We start from the raw sequence: 19,180 nt of genomic DNA on the forward strand, positions 1-19,180 counted from the left end.
CCGCGCGCGGCGATGACGAGGTTGTAGAATACCCGATAGTGCTCCGCGCAAATTACAACACGATGAGGTGAATGATTAAATGCGACTACAGAATAAACTTTAATAAGTCCAACAACATTGGATCGCTGCTTTTTGTCGTATTGAAGCGTATACTGCATCCGCGAAAATAGCATGAATCGGACGTGTCGATCAACATAATGAATGTAAACATCCGTGTAGAGTGCAATGTGATTGCGGGTGTGTACAGCAACAACAAAAGTGTGCACACGATACACGAATTTTCGCCGAGCGTGCCGCCTGAATATAAGATATCAGAAAGGCCGATGCAGATCATTTACTGTCGGGCATCATACGGAGCATTACGGAATTAATGATACGCATTGTTGATCAGAACAGATACTCGATTTTAGAGGAGAAGAGATCACCGTCAAATTGCACGTACGACGGCGACAGCGATAATGCGAGCCTGACATTTGAGATGCTCGTGTTGAACGAAGCAAAGCACGCACAGAGAGATAACGCTTGCTCTACAAAGAAGACCCCGTTCAACAATACTCGCTTCGGCTACGTCAAAAAGAGGAAGAAGCTCAATATGTCGAACGTTAAATTTTTGAAATCACTAGGATTCATTGTATGAGCTACCTGAGATGGCCAATATCTTGAACATCGGAGATCAGCCGATCTTTGAAGATCGCGTTATCAAGATGGAGACTCACACACATATAATCCATATGTGGATATATACGTGTATTAATACGACATTTGGACATAACAATGAAATAAGAATACCTACACAACAGCAAGATTTGTACGCCGTCCAAAAGTTTTCTCTACGTTGAAGGAAGATTGATGAAGAACAGACAGGTGAAGGATCTGATGTATTATTGGGAAATATTTGCGTTGCGCGTTCATGTTTGATGAAATTCGATATGAACTCAATGGTGTAGAGATTGATCGCAATAGAAACGTTGGAGTAACCAGTCTTCTAAAGGGCTATGCAACGCTGTTAAGTGTCAAGACAACTTTACGCTACGCAACGCTATCAAGACAACTTTATAGTTCTGCTGAAATGCTGGAATTGTCATAAGTGTCTACACTACAAAAATTCTAATGACACCTGATAAATACTTCGATTTTTGTGTATCGCTCAACATATTGTTTGGCTTTTGTGAAGATTACAAAAGTGTAGTAATTAACGCTCGTCGAATTGACACTCGACGAATTGATTTTGATACAAGCGCCTTATAAAACAATTACCTTGTGAGAGATCCTGCGATGAAACTGACATTTGAATTATTCAAAGTACAATGGCGAATGCCTCACGTTATGTTGAATGAACTATCCAACATAACGTCCCAAATAAGAAGGGAGGGTGTGCGTCACGGCGGGGCCCGACCACGAACCAGTCGTGAAAACTCGTAATTATTTTGCGAAAAAATACCACCTCAGCCAGGAATCGAACCTGGATCTCCTGCTTACCGGGCAGGCATCTTATCCTTTCGACTACCGAGGCATGTGATGATATTTATCGCAAATAACGTGTTTAGAATAACACGTCAACAATACAATAATACATATATACATGTATTCTTTCGAATCCCCACGACCGGTACTCCAGAGAGATGATGGTCCTATTCTCTCGATGGATGCAGGTTGGACTGCAGCGGCGACACCCTCCAACGCCATTGGCAAATATACAAATAATCCTTCTGGAGCACGACAGGAGAGATTGCATCAAGCATGGCTCGAGCCTCCGACTATCCTGTCAAACTATTCATGCTGCGAATCTTGGAAAGCGAACGATATCTGAGTGTGAGTTTCCATTTATGGGATCTATATGAATACCCTTTATTGCCGAACACGACGAAACATTTCTGGACTATCAAGACTGCGACTCAATTCGAGACGCGCGATACGTCATCTTTGCTTTACAGACTGATAGAAAAAATAACGTGAATGTATAATACATAAATATTTCTTCAACAATTGTAAATTGACCAACATAAAACTTTATCTAAACTCAGAATTTTATTCATACGATGATCTGAATTCAGACTTTGACAAACATAGATATGCTACCTTATATGACATGTATTTACGTTTCCGTACGTTTTATTATCAAATTGATAAAATACCATATCGTGAATCGTTACACTATATCACCTTTGAATTTTTGTTGTGCAATTATTGATTGTTCGTGAGCCATTACGAGCGCCACTCTAGATGTACGATTAGAATTTGAATTCAAAGAGAATATACCAGTGAATACCGCCTATTGTCTCATACATGACCGCATGATTAAATATAATCCACTGTCCAACGTAGTGCGCAAGATGACATAAATTGCAGCGCTGATATATAAGAGAGACAATAAAATCTATGCTACATCGAAATCGATCGCAGTCTTCTCGACAACAGTCATGTCTGTGTTAACATTCATAAACCTGCAAGTTTCCTCGTTGAAGGAACAGGACAATTTGTCGTAAAAGAATTTGCTGCTCTCAGAGAACGGACCATTCTCTCTCATTATATTTTCGCAAGCCCTATACCGTCGTATTTCCTCGCAAGTGCCGACAAGTCTCGCGCACGCTGAGTTATACATCATCACCATAGACTGCGATGGGACGACGGACGACTTCCGTACAGCGAAGCTAAAAGTTTGTTTATGAAAGCTATGCATGTTACAAAAGAAGACGACGATGACGGCGATGCTGTCGTATACGTCAAGGAACACGAAAAACGAAAATGGTTGCGGAATTTGCTTCTGAACGATGAGTAAGAATGCGTGTACATCAAGATGGATACGGATTATGAAGACATAGATTCTTTGAACAATCTAGATGCTGATAATACTATATTATCTATACTATACTATATGTGAATATCACTATACGCATAATTGCGCGTTACAAAATATATTCAAATTGTTTAATTGGTGAATAGATAATCATAAATAAACGTATATAATATACAAAATATGTTTTTTTTTATTTCTTTCCCCGTCATTACATTGATGACATCACATGATGATGATAATTACTTAATATTTCAACGATCCTAGACATTTTTTTTTATGTAATGTTCAATCGACTAGTCGATGACAAAGAAATTGCATTATGATTTAAGCGTAAAACTTTTTATTCACATTTTTCTTTTTTACATGGCATTTTACATATTTTTTGATACAGCTGATTTGATCTTTTTGAAATCTGAATTAATTGATAGTGACGCGATCTTTTGTTTTCTTTCTATGAATTTTATGATCATTATAACAGTAAACTCGTTCCCGATATGATGTCTGCAATTGTACTTGAACGATTCTTTGCCTTTTCCTTGGTCAACACGTTTGTTCACGAAATACTACCGTAGTAGAGTGCTGTCGTTCAGCGGGGTTATTGGATCTTTTCCATTCCCTTCATTTTTTGAAAGAGGAGGATTAACGCTCTGCTATGTCAAAATTTATGCGGATGTGATCAGTCCTCCATCATTCGTTTATGCGACAGTCCACACGCAATGTACTCCAAAGGAAGCAGCGTATCGTGCGATAGCGAAACGAAGAAGGAACGTAACGCGTAAGTGTCGACAGTAGGTATAAGAGGCCGATTTTAACCCGGGAACTCCGAAGGGGGTCCTTTGAAATGAGCCGCGGGGGGGGAGGTAGATAAAATAGTAGGATCCGGCAAAGGCGAAGATAATATAAACAAATAAATAAATAGATAAATAAATAGATAAACAGGTGGCTAAGATGATATAAACGAAAAGATAAACAAATTGCGCGTAAACAGGGCGCGTGGACATGACATCAGAGGGGAGATCCGGGCCCACCGCTGCCGCTGCCGCTGTCGCTGCCGCGTCGCTATGTTCTCATATCATCTTCTCTTTTCATTGCGCTCTCTCTATTGTATATCTATTATCTCTCTCGTTGCAGCTCTCTCTTATTACGAATCTTATGACTATTTTTTTCGGATAATTATTTTTATGGTGGGAGGAAAGGAATAAAAGATACATATTGTGTATATTATATATGTTTATTTTTAAACAAATTGAATACATTCGCTGCCGCCAGCTTTTTTTCCAGGAAGAGCCGCGAAAAGATGGCGTTTCGTGGAAATCGACGTATATATCGTGACGTGTTAAGAGAAAGAAGCACCGATACTCCAGCTGCTATAAACAAATAGATAAATTGCGAACTCAATTGCAAACGTATGATGACGCTCTGGTTTAGACAAAGGGACAAAGAAATTGTCGATGATATATAATAGGTCATTGGGCGCGCGGGGTCACAGTAGATGGAATGAATCAAATGTGAGAGAAAGCCGTTGCATACAAAAAAACATGAAATGTCGCATGTATTGACTGACTAACGGTCTACTCCTGTGTGCTAATTATTCATTTGTGAAAAGTATTGATAAGACAAGATCAGTTATGAGTATATTATAAGAATAATGAAGTATATACATGATAACTCATAATTTTGAATCTTTTTTATATAGTGAGGATATTGCTAAAGAGAAAAAAAGAAACTTTACAATGGATCTAACAAGGACAGAGAATGATACTTTGATGTGTAATCGTTGTCACATGGAATTAAGAGATTTTGATAACGTTGAATTAATATATGATGGCATTGAATTAATAGAGCTCAACAATTTGCAGTTGTAAATAATCAATCAAAGAGCAAACAAGTTCTCGGTTACATAATGTGACGATCTATCCACCGTGAACGTGACGGATTATTTTTTAAGGAGACATTACACCCCGACTCCCAACAATGTAAAGAGACGCAATCTTCGATTCCCGCTTCAATTCTGGATTTTGCCAAAATATTGGAAATATGTGTGTGTAATCATTACAGAGGAATCGCGTACAATTTATTAACAAATGTCCTTTATGGAAAGGACAAAACATTCGATATTGTTAGACAACAACAATATAGATATAGATATATGGTAAACTTTCATGAAAGCGATTGTTATGATGACAATGAATTGTTCTTTTGCAATCATCGAAAGTATAACAGGAAATGTTTTACTGTTTCGTCAACCGTGTACGAAAAAGAAAAAAGAAGAGAGCGCGTCGGTATCAATTAATTAATCAATTAATCAATTAATTAATTTATTATTAAATATTATATTTAGTTGTATCAAACATATGTAAAAAAATGAATAAAAAAAGTTTTACTTTTTATAATAAATCGTGATGCAATTTCTTTGTCATCTGCATGACCGACACACTTATCTACATTTCTGCCCGACAATGAGTCACCCCGGCAAAATAAACTTCTCGCGACGTTATATGATAAAAAGCGATACGTCGATCGTTAGAATATTCAACGTAATGTAAATGAATAAAAAAAACATAATTCGTATATTATATTTATTTTATTCATGGTTATTTGACCACTAATTAAACAATTTAAATACATTTTGTAAAGCGCAATTAGTATAATGATATCCGCATCGCATAGTATTATCAGCGTCCAGATTGTTTATCTAATCTGTCTCGATGTACACGCGCTCTCGCTCATCGTCCAGAAGAAATTCCACAATTGTCGTTTTTTGTGTCCCTTGATATATACGACAGCATCGTCGTCGTCTTCTTTCGTTCCGTGCACAGCCTTTTAATCAAACTCTTAGCTTTGCTGTATGGAATCGTCCCGTTGTTCCATCGTAGTCTATAGTGATGACGTATCACCCAGCGTGCGCGAGACTTCTCGGCACTTACGAGGAAATGCCATGGTATACGGCGGTATATTTGCGAAAATGTAGTGAGAGAGAACAGTCCGTTCTCTGAGAGCATCAAACTCCTTTATGACAAACTGCAAGGTTTCTTCCAACGAGGAAACTTTGCAGGTCTACGAACGTTGGCATGATTATGACGAGCAATTTTTTGAGACTGCGGTCGATTTCGATGTATTGTAAATTTTATTGCCTCTCTCTCATATGCCAGCGATGCTTTTAGGTGACCTTGCGTTCAACATTGATCAATTGTTGTTGGGTTGTACTGAACTACGCGATCGTGTATAATGAGACAATATGCGGTAGCATCGATACATTCTCCTTAGTGTTAAATTCCAATCTCACGTCCACGGTTGCATTCTTGACCGATTCGTTTTGTCGAGAACAATCGATGATTACGAATGGACCGTTATATAGAAAAGACGTGATGGTGAGACTCGGCTCGAAATACTCGTGTTCGTAGTAACCCTTGCAGAAACGCGCGTACGTTTTGTACAACACAGATCATCTGTTTTTGTCGAAATCCGGATTCATATCATCGGATAACATTCTGAGTTCAGATAGAGTTTCACGTTAGTCAAGTTGTAATCGTCGAATCGGTTCGTGTCCTCAGTCATAATGTTTTTTCGACCTGTTTACAGAGCGAAGATGACATATCGCGGCTTCTCGAGCTAAATAGCGGTCTTGATAGCTCACGAATACTTGTACGCTGTAATAGCGGAAATTCGTACAGATCCCACGAACAAAAAGCCATGCTCAAGTATCGTCCACTCTCCAAAGTGCGCAGCATCGATAGTTTTTTTATCTCGCTCAATAACACATGCAGCATTCGCCATTGTATCTTGAATAAGGTATCACGAAATCCAACGTCGAATTTCCCATCAAGCAATTGTTGCCGTTACGCGTATCAAGATCAACTCGTGACGAGAGTTGATTACCATGCGTCTGTAATCCTCGCGGAATCCTAACAGTGCGTAAAGAAGTACGCAAAAGTTAAAATATCCATCCGCGTTAGTACGCGCATCCCAACCGGTATTCCTCAGAATCACGCTTCTGTCGGATATCGTTACGTAGTGTTTGAGCGTGCTAGTTATGCTCACATTTCTGTTACGATCAATCTACGCCATCAAGCTCGTATCGAATCTCATCACACATGAACATGAACGCAACAAAATTATTTCCCAACATCACATCAGATCCGTCAACAACTTTGTTCTTCATTAGTTTTTCTTCGACATATAGAAAGTTTTCGTACGCAATGTGTACAGATCCTGTTAATGTATGGGTATTCTTATCTTATCGCTGTACCCGAACGTTGTATTGGCGAACGGGTTGTACGCATGAGTCTCAATCTTGATGATGCGATCGTCGAAGATTGGCTTGTCTTATTTAGGATATCAGTCATCTCACAAGTTGCGCACCGCGAATCCTAAATCTTGTAAAAATTTAACATTCGACGCGTTGAGTTTCTTCCTCTTCTCTGCAGCCGGATGAGCGAGTATTGTCGATCGATGTTTTTTTTATAAAAGATACGTTATCTTTCTGCGTGTGTTTCGCTTCGTTCAACACGAGCATCTCAAATATCACGCTCGCGTTATCGCTGTCACCGTCGTACGTACAATCTGACGGTGATTTTTTTCTCCTCTGAAATCGAGTAGTCGTCCGTTCTAGTCAACAATGCGTATTGTTAGCTCCGTAATGCTTCGTACGATAACTGGCAAGTAAATGATCTGCATCGGTCTTTCCGATATCTTATATCCTGGCGGCACGCTCGGTGAAAATTCGTGTATCGTGTGTTTTGTCATTGCTGTACGCGCCCGCATCACGTTGCACTTTACACGAATAATGTTTATTCATTATGTTGATCGATACATCTGATTCATACCGCCTCCACGGTTGCAGTATGTGCTTCGAGAAATCCAGCAGCGATCTAATGTTATTGGGCTTGTTAAAGTTTATTCTTAGGCGCATTTAATCTCACATCTCATCGTGTTGTAATTTGCGCGGAGCACTATTGGGTATTCTCCAATCTCGTCATCGTCGCGTGCAGTATCACCGGCGTTACCATCAGGCGAGTCGCGTCGCGATTTAAAAAGCTCACGTCTCAAAAATTCATTTATGGCCTGCAGTTCGTACGACCCCTCGTATTTTCTGTATCGTCTTTACCAAAATAAAATGTATCGTTCGAAGCGTTTACATTCGGTAATGTGTACATTGATGGTTACGCCAGGAGGTACTTTTATTGTCCCGTTTTTTTCTTTTTTTCCTTTTTTCTTGTTACCTCGTCCGCGTTTGTACGGAGCGAGATATATTCTTCGTCCGCGTATTTCTATCGATTGCAGTTCCTCAACGATATATTTCGACAATTTCGGTAATTTTCGACCGTCTGAGGAACTGGGGCGATATTTCAAAAATAGTGTTACGACAATAAATACGATTCCCGAGGGGTCAAACTGCAGGCCATAAATGAATTTTTGAGACGTGAGATTTTACGGAAACGACCGCGACATGACACGATCATTTCTCTTTGCGTATGCTACCCAATGAGTATCACCGGGACCCATCATGTTGTCCAGATTTACGATATCGCTCCTTAGACGCGCGCCGCTAATCGGTAACGCGTAACGCATGAAAACACCTCTTAAATACGATACGCGCATACATCTCGCCAGCTCCAATTGTACATTGGTGGTTACGCCTGTAGGTACTTTTATTGTCTCGTTTTTTTTTTCATTTTTTCGCTGTTACACCTCGTCCGCGTTTGTACGGAGCGAGATATACTTCTCGTTCGCGTGTTTCTATCGCGCGATTGTGACGTTGCAGTTCCTCAAGCTGACGTTGCGCGGCTTTCCTGTCATTTACCGCTTTCGCCACGCTAGCTGCTCTGCCGATCAAGGACCCGAGCGCACCCAAAATTGGCAGAATCAGTAACGCGCCACCTTGTTTCGCCGTTGGAAGTATTCATTTCTTTTTTTGCCGATTTTTTTCTTCGCTTTCATACCCATGCCGATCTTTGTCTTGGCTTTCATCGCTGCCTAAACAGCTGCAGCTGCAGCTTTCTTGCTCAGAATCGAATCTCTCGCGATGACGCATCCTAGGGCTTTATCGGCGAGTATCTTGTCCGCCGCGTGTCTGTCGGCGAGATCGCTGCTCCGAGAATATGCAATGTCCTGTTTACGGCACGCCGCGTCCAATAGATTTATGTTCGTTTCATCTCTGGCTAATCGCTTCTTCAGCCGAATACTCGGATTGCAAAACTGATAGCCGGGGATATGTAATTCGAAAGGAAGCGCGTTTATCGCTCGATTGAGCAAATCTCCAACGCAGCCTTCGTTTGACGTTGCTGCTGCTGACATACACTACAATCTTTTATTTTTGGTGCGAGACCATCGATGTGCGTGCGTTACCATGGTTATAATGCTCGACACAGTGATGATATTCGAACATCCAAATTTGTCTTTATATACTCCGGAAGCTTGTCCCACACGTGGTCGATATATTCACCGCACACGCGTAACAGTACGATTTTCGGTATATATTGCAACTGCTCAGTGCTTAAGTCCCGAATATTGGAGGGATGCGACAGCGCGAGATACTTTTTTGCAACTGAGCGATTCGCGATTTCGCGCGCCTATAAATAGGCGTTCAATCGAAGCCTAGATAACACAGTGCGAACATGAAATTCGTACGATAGCCACTGACGATACGCGTCGTGACCTGCAACGAGAAAGCGCGAATGATGGAGGGTATCGCACGGTGAAATGTTACCGAGTACTATACGCGCTATCATTTGCGGACTATCGAATTGCGGTAAAACCAACGTTCTCATAAGCTTGCTCGAGAATCCGCACAGTGTACGTTTCGAGAACGTATACGTATACTCGAAATCGCTGCAACAATCATAATCGTAAAGTAGGAAAATGTAAAGTAGCCGATTTCGATAGCCGTCGATCGATATCAACAAAGTTTCGAGATATCGATCGACGGCTATTGAAATCGGCTACTTTACGTTTTCCAACAACAGTGACGTCATTCCATCGAGCGAGGCACGACGTCTCAATTCGATTTTATTTTTGACGATGTTGCATGCGATAACCAAAATGCAGTGAGAGAATACTTCTCGAGAATATTTCGCGGGCCGCCACTTGAACGTCGATTGCTTCTATCTCTTGATGTACGCGAAGATACCTAAACATCTAGTACGCGACAATGCGAATCTGCTGATCCTATTCAAACAGGATGGTACCAACTTGAAACATGTTTATAACGATCACGTGAATACATGTCGTACGATGAATTCTGTGCGTTATGCCGCGATTGTTGGCAGCGCGAGTACGGATTCCTAGTAGATAGATAAGGTTCGCTTATCAATGGGCGATACAGAAAAGAATTTAACACGTTCGCGGTAGTATATAACGCAATTAGTCGATGCCAATACGTCAAGTAGGCAACATGGATAACATTAAAGATGGCGAGAAAATAGCGAAACAGATTGCGAAAACGAGCGATTCGATTCGCAAAAAATATCGCGCTTTGAAAACTAATAAGCTGAAGATGTAGCGTTGGAGAGACACTTCAAACCCATCGTCGAATCTCTAAAATAGATTGTTGAAAACATCGAAGAATCTCAGCTGATTAAAAAGGAAACCAATGTTGCAAAGGATATCGGTATTAAGAAAAAGAAACGTGAAGACAGCGATGACAACGATGATAACACTATAAATAACAAGAATTCATATTGGACGGATGTTGGATGGTTGAAATTAATGGCGCCTATAAAGCAACGTACAAAACAATTGAACGTCACATCAGATTCATTCACGTACGAATCTACATCGAAAAAACTATCGAAAAAACCGCTGTCGAAAGAATTATCTAAAGAATTATCGAAAATACTGTCGTTTGTGCGAAACGAAGATGATTTTGAGACAAAAGAAGGTTCACGTCAGTGAACCGTCACCAAAAACAGCCATCAATCAGACTCTGCAAACGCAAACAGGAAGCCATGAGGTGCTTCATGATCAGTTAGGACCGTTGGGATGAAAGTATGTGAGCCTAAATACGACATAGATAAAGTGATTGATAATATGTGTCTATTTCGACAAAAGTGATACGATGCTCAGTGACAAAAAGTTTGACGTTGACAAAAATGACTCCATAATCATAGACAATGTGAGATATAATGATACACTAGGATTATACGAATTGTTCTTCAAGAGACTTCCCGATGAGGCTATCTATATTCATCGAAGATGACAAATAAACGTATAAAAGTATACTGTATAACAACGAATGCTCATAGTGCTTATATAATCATGGGCAACATGGGATACAAGTACATTAACATCATCGCTCCGCTCATATTTACATATAAGAAAAGCAGTAAAAAGAGTGCAAGTATTGGCAATATATCATCCACCATGAAATTAAATGACAACAAGATTAACAACAAGATCGCACGCTTAAGAACGACGTGTGGAAGATGTTTACACTCAACGACACTTACAAGTGGATCGACGCGCTACCGCGTCTTGTGTCAGATTATAATGCACGCAAGCATCGCATTATTGACATACGCGACCCGTTGACGTAACTCCCGCGATCGCCAAAAGACTCTTGAACACGATATACACGGTGTACACGATAAAGATTGTAAGTCCAGCAAAATTCAAAGTAGGCGATTTGGTATGCGTGAGCAAATATAAGACAGTTTTCGAAAAAGGTTACACGCCAAATTGGACCATCGAGGTGTTTGAGATCGTTAAAGTGCAGCTAATCCCGTAATCTATCTGCTCGAGGACTATCGCGGAAAAGCCGTCACTAGAACGTATGTACGTATTTCTACGAGCATGAGTTGCATCGTGCGACTTATCCGGACGTGTATCTGTGAAGAAGATACTGCGCAGGAAAGGAGATAAGGATTACGTCCAGTTGGGATTCGATGAATCGCAATTCTTGGATAAACAAAAACAGTATGATTTAATTCATTTTTTTTATTTTTAAAATATATTAAAAATAAATATACAATGTATAAATGTATACAAAGAATCTTTTTTTTCTTCCATTTTTTTCTTCCATTACATCTTCGTAAAAAACTGTATGGTAACAATAATGAAACTTATGATAATATGTAATACATACATACATACATACATTCATTCATACATATATACATACATACGTACATACGTACATACATACATACATATATACATACATACATACATACGTACATACATATATACATACATGCATATATACATACATATGTACATACGTGCATATATATATATATATATATATATATAAGGGTATTTCATTTTAAGTGATATGATATATCGATTATCTCGCGAATCGATGATTTTATTGAAAAATTTTTTGAACCAAAGTTGCATAGCTTGAAGGGAGACACATGATGGAAATGTGGACTTGACCTTGAGTGATCTTGTCAAAATCAGATCAAGGTCATTAATGTTTTTTTTAAATGGAAACTCCTATTTTTTATTACTTATTATTCTTGTAGCTTATCTCGAAAGCTTTCCAAAACATTATAATAAAATTACGTTTCATTGAATACTTTCCGAGTTATGGAGCTTAAAAGTTACACTACCGCCTGCGTTATCCATGTACGCATGCGCGTGTGAGCGGAGTTCTTACGCGCGCGCGTGTTCGCAATCTATCCACACTTCTTGATATACGCGCACGGAATTGAGTCCAATCCTTCCTAACTGAACGATTCAATGTTCCTCTTTTTTTCTTTCTATAGTTTTTTCTTTTAATTTTTTTACATTAGTGGACTTTTTCAAAGCTTTTTTCAAAATGGCCGCTTACAGTTCAAATGAAATCGTTGATATTATTCTTGTGCTTGATGAAGCTGGACGAAATTATTGTAGAGCAGAAAGATTGTATCGTAATAGATATTCATTTAGATGACATCCAAATGCAATGCAGATAAGAAGAATTTTATTTCGAGAACGTAGAAAAATCCGTAAGCAAATAAATGCTGAAGATGACGTTAATGATCCGCGTGTGCTAGCAATGATAAACTTGAATCCTCATATTTCGACTAGAGAATTGCAACATAATTTAGAAATTCTTTATGTCACTGTGTGGAGGATTTTACAAAAACATAAATTCCTATTATATTACTTTAATCAAGATGTAAGTGAAAATGATATAAGGCTAAGAAGACAATTTTGTTGAGCATTATGAATAATAAGAGAAGATTCAACTTTTTTCCAGTATGTTTCCTTCAGTGACGAAGCTTCATTTCATAACAATGAACAACTCAACAGGCATAATTGTCATTATATGGTCCATATACAATCCTCACTGGACTCAACGTGGATAATCAACATCGTTGGAGTTTAAACACTTGGTGCGGAATTGTAAATGGATATTTGATTGGTCCATACTTTTTTAATAACCGCTTAAATGGGGAAACTTATCTTTCTTGCAAAATAAATTGCCTGAGCTTTTAGAAGAGGTTGATCTTGCTGCTCGACAAAAAATGTGGTGGCAGCAAGATGGTGCATCACCCTATTCTCATCGTATTGTGACGGAATATCTTAATAACATCTTTCATGAAAGATGGATAGGGAGATATGAATATATTCGATGGTCTCCACGGTCTCCTGATTTAATTTCGTGTGATTTTTTTTTGTGGGGCTACGTAAAAAATATTGTTTACAAAACTCCGCCGACATCTGCAAGAAACATGAAAAATCGAATAACTAATGTTTGTTGTAGCATTCCTTAAAATATTTTAATTTCAACAATAGAAAATTTTAAGAAACGGTTGAGGCTATGTCTACAAGAAAATGGAGTTCCATTTGAACATTTTTTTCAACGGCTAAAGACATATTCGAATTGATCTTGCCTAATTGGCCGGATCAGTGATCGGTCTTGCCTTAGTTGGCCGGATCAGTGATTGGTCTTGCCTTATAATTTAACAAGTACTTAAAGTAAAGTACTTAAAGTATGAAAAGTAACTTTATGATAGTGTTTTGGAAAGCTCTCAAGATAAGCTACAAGAATATGTAATAAAAATATATATACCAGGTGTATGCATAAGTTTTTTCCGGTTTTTTAGTAAAAAAAGACACGTAATTTTCAAGGGAAATTAATTTTTTTTTTATTCAAAATATTGGCCATCGGCTTCTACACATCACACATTTCGCCCATCTTTCAGGTAATTTATGAATACCATGCCAGAAAAACTGCTTGTCTTTTGCGGCAAACCATTCGTCGAGCCATTTTCCAACTTCCTCGAAATTGCTGAAGTGCTGCTCTGCGAGCGCGTGCCCCATTGATGCGAAGAGGTAATAGTCAGATGGCGCCAGGTCTGGGGAGTACGGCGGGTGCGGAAGGATGTCCCATCCAAGCGATTTCAAAGTGTCTTTCATTGGTTTTGCTGTGTGAGACGGCGCATTGTCGTGTAACAAAATCACTTTGCCATGTCTTCTGGCCCATTCCGGTCGTCTTTCGATTAATGCGTGGTTTAAATTAATCATTTGTTGGCGTTGTGTATTAACGGTTTCGCCGGGCTTCAAGAGTTCATAATACACAATACCGCTCTGGTCCCACTAGACACAGAGCATGGTCTTCTTGCCGAAGCGATTTGGCCTTGGTGTTGATGGATCGGCTTCGCCAGGTGAAAGCCACGATTTTTTCCGCTTCGGGTTTTCAAAATAAATCCATTTTTCGTCACCCGTCACAATTCGATACAAAAATGATTTCCTTTCGTGGCGTTGAAACAGCATTTCACAAATGACTTTGCGATTTTCCATTTGACGTTCATTCAAATCGTGTGGAACCCATTTACCGAGTTTATTGATCTTTCCCATTGCTCGTAAACGTTTACTGATTGTTTCTTGTGATACATGTAATGCTTCTGCTAATTGCCGAGTTTGAGTTGGGTCATCATCCAATAACTCCTGCAATTGCTCGTCTTCGCATTTTTGTGGTCTAACAGAGTGCTCACTGTCTTTCACATTGAAATCACCACTTTTAAATTGTCGAAACCATGTCTTACATGTTCTAATCGATGGAGCATGTTCACCATATGTTTCTACCAGCAAACGATGACTTTCAACAGCCTTTTTCTTTTGATTAAATAAAAAAAGCAATGCATGTCGCAAATGTTCTTTTTCAGGCACAAAACTCGACATGATCACTGAACGATAAAACAAAGACGCTAGTTTTTGGCGGACTCAACTTGTGTGTGTTTGTAGTTTTAAATGTCAGACGAACAAAATGATGTGTGTCAAATTAATACGCTGCGTACTTTTCGCTGGCGACATCTCTTAGTTAAACCGGAAAAAACTTATGCATACATCTGGTATATATATATATATATATATATATATATAATATATATATATATATATATATATATATATATACAGAGTGTTTCATTTTAAATGATATGGTCGATTATCTCGCGAATCGATGATTTTATTGAAAAATTTTTTGAACCAAAGTTGCATAGCTTGAAGGGAGACACATGATGGAAATGTAGACTTGATCTTGAGTGACCTTATCAAAATCAGGTCAAGGTCATTAATATTTTTTTAAATATTAATTATTAATAAGGGAAATCCCTATTTTTTTATTACATACCCCTATTTTTTATTACTATATATATATATATATATATATATATATATATATATATATATATATATATAAACTACATATATAAAAATATAAAAATATATGTACATTGTATATACATGTATATTACAACGGAATACGCCAATGTTCCCACGGTAACGTCTCCGTCGAATCCGATACAATGTATTGTTTGTCATCGTACGGATTCAGAGCGATTTTCGACTCGAACATCGTATATATTTGGTATAACTTAGATCTTATACATGACTGGCGACGAGTCATTTCGCTCTCTTCATTCAAGCACCGCGTGTAATCGAACGTTATTGTTCGGGCTACAACGTTACTCTTCACCTTTCGCCTTTTTGGTGTCCTTTTTATCGTCAATCCTCCCCGGATATATCTTCACTCTGAGTCCGACGAATTCCGTCATTATCGCACCGTTATCTTCATCCTTCATTATGCTGGGTACTTTTATTTATGAGAGGTATCCCATACGCGTTATCCGGCGGATAATTACTCGTATCAAATCTAATGATATCGCGTTTCATTGTCTCGTTCACATCATCGCACTCGATGTGATATATGAAACTGTCCGTGTCGGTGTACATGATCTTACATTTGTCACGATACAGTGGTGACATGTACTCGTAGTGAAATTCGTAGATTTTCTATATATCGAGTATACACATACCCACATAAATCGGCTTGTTAAATTTCACCTCGAGTTTACACAGTTCGACGGCGATTAAGTTTTCCGCAAAGATGCTGCGGCTATGGAAATTTAGTTTCGCGATCATTGCTTCCGCACCATACCGTCTATTCTAGATTTTGTTATCATATGTCAATTTTACATCTATGATTCCGAACATTTTCCATTGTTTTACCGAATACTGCGTTGTTCATCAATTTGTACAAATTTTTCTCGAAATCGTTTTTTGCATACGTTCTAAAGTGTGTATTGAGTTCAATGTAATTGCGGAGCCAGGCGGATTGTAGTACACGGTGTATCTTTGCAATATGAAGATCGCGCGTACATTGCTGCAGATTGCGATAGTGGATGACGTACCGCTTCTTATCATATAACGTTGCGAGAAATTTACTCTGCCGCGTGCCAAGTGGTTTATCACGCTTTGATAGAAAGGTAGGTTGACAGTATGTTGGTCGTGCATATAATGTGGATATTTGAGATCGATCTCGAGAATATAACCCATAGGCGAATCCGAAGCGATCGCGTCAAAGTTCGCAACGTCTTCAATTCATCGAAATTCGGCATAGGGTAATGATTGACACATCGTCCATCCGTACAGATATTTCATATCGTAGTACATCAAATACGACGACAGTTTCGACGGGTTGGACGAACGCATATACTTGTTATTGGTCTGCGCGTATCTGCCGGAACATTGACTGAGGCCATCGCGTATATCGCGCTCGAGTAAGTATAACCAACATCGATAAGTATAACCATATCGATGTCGGTGAGCAACTCAAATTTTACACGCATATATTTCAGCATGGGGCAGCCCATGTGAAACCTGGCAATGTGTAGTAATGAGCGGGATCAAAACTATAACTTTCGATACAACTTTCGCGGAAATTTTCAAAAATGTCGGCCAATAACAAGACGGTTTTTAAATACAGATCGCTGTACTCGCCTTTCAATACAGAACTGCTGTCAGACATACACGGCGTGCGCATAATCGTTTTCTGACACCATGCCACTCGTCAACGAACTATAGAATGATTCGCATGGTAGGCGCGTGTCCTGCAGCTTATCCGCGCGATCCACGTATTCGTAGGGAAAGACACCTTTACGCGTCAATAAGTCAAAATCTTTATTTGATAACGTGGAAAATTCGGAACATAAAATTTTTAATTATTCTTTCGTTAGAAAAGATACCAATTTATCGAGGCTAGTATTTAAAAATTTGTACGAATCGATGAACTGTAGTTGTACACAATTTCGTGAATCTGATTTTTCGGCAGTAGTCGTTTTTCGTCTGATTTCTCGTCTTTAACGTGTTTATAAACGAAATGTATTTTTCTTTTGTTATCGGCAGTATGATTCTGTTTTCAAACGCCGTAGCTTTCCATGATGACAAAGTGTGTATCATAAATGAATAAGTTATTAAATATTATGGGAATGCAATATGAATCTTTATAATTTAGATTGCAATTTGAATGCGCGAGACCACGATAACGATCAGTAAGGTGACAATGATCGCGTACCCGCGTGTCATCCGACACAAATGATTTTTCACAAATGTGACAACGCGTCATGCTACGATATGCCTCCCACTATTCTCTCGATAACGTTTTCATGGGAACATTCGCGGATAACAAAATTTTTACTCGGTGTGCCAGGTTTTTGAGTTGTCGAACGAATCACGCAACGCAGTCTTCGTCGCGAAATCGATACATCGATAACGCGTCATCGTACGAGTATCGCACGTATCCGAGTAGCTAAATACCTCGTGCCACTAATAAGTACGACGCGTCTTCTCTCCCGATTTCATCGTAGTATGCACTGCAAGTCCACGTACACAGGATGGAAGTTGTTCCTTATTCATGTGTTCTTAAATGTGAGCCACTTGTCATTTTCGCTCGACAATTGGATGGCGCAGTCATTCGCAATCTATTGTATGCGATTGCAATTTTTCAGATGAACTGAAATAATGTAAACATTTGCAAAAAAAGAAAGCATGATTTTTTAGTATTTAATAAACAATTTATAAGAAAAATAATGAAATTTGTTAAAAATGTGTATATGTACCGGTCGCAAAAGTATTTCTTGTGTTTTTTTTTGTTTATTTGCGAGCTCATGAGACGGAACAGGTTTTTAATGTACGTGAAGTGCCCCGCATTATCGTCGCGCAGATCCTGCACGTACAACAGATTTACAACAGATTTGTTTCTCCATCTTTTTATTTATCAACCGTATCGGGAGAATCTCCTTTCTCCCTTCGAAGCCGTAAACGTTAATGGAGATGTCATTGAAATGTTCGAACTTTTTAATTTGATTCAATGTCATCGGAAACGTAATATCTTGAAGATTCAAGACCGTCGTATAATGCGGATACGACGATCGATATTACTGATCTGTATGCCTTTCGGTCGGATGCAAGGCTGCGACCACGCATTGTTCATTGACTGCACGTTAATAACCGCTCTCTTCAATATAATTTCCCGCGATAACTCGATATAACATCCCGCGTGCATGAGATTATATTTGTTCACGTTTACAGTCATATTAAGAATTCGCAACAACACCCATCCACTATCGCGTTCTTGAAATTCTTCGAACGACACCAACGTGAGTTCGATGACATGTACCATTCGTCAAATTTGACACTCAAAAGAGTTCATAGTTTTTAGTGTTGACACTTTTATTGGCATGTTTATCGCCCGTCACAAACTCACCGTTGAATGCGGTATTCACTTTCACACTATCGTGTCTTTCTATAGTGTCTCGCACTCGCTCAAGCACTACACCATCTTTCAAAAATCGTCACGGCTCGATATAGTCTATGTCTATATTAATTATCACACCATAGTTAATATACGGCTTTCAAGCCGTATCAATCTCTCATCAAGGGAGAGATCCATTGTCTCTACTAGTGTTCGTGTACTCGCCACCAACGTGCACAAAATGTCTTTCTAATTGTACCTTTGCACCCGCGAGTCGTGCGATCCTCGTCACCACAGATTGTCTATTTGCAACGGTAAATCGAGAACACTTAACACAACTGAGTTTCCTCGAGTTGTTCGATGCACTTGTCGCATCGTTGCAGCCACGCGAAATACTCCACCAAAATAGCGACCTGACT

Source organism: Pogonomyrmex barbatus, unplaced genomic scaffold (genome assembly GCF_055798465.1).
Source record: "Pogonomyrmex barbatus isolate J1 unplaced genomic scaffold, ASM5579846v1 scaffold5, whole genome shotgun sequence".
In the NCBI taxonomy this organism is placed as follows: Eukaryota; Metazoa; Arthropoda; class Insecta; order Hymenoptera; family Formicidae; genus Pogonomyrmex; species Pogonomyrmex barbatus.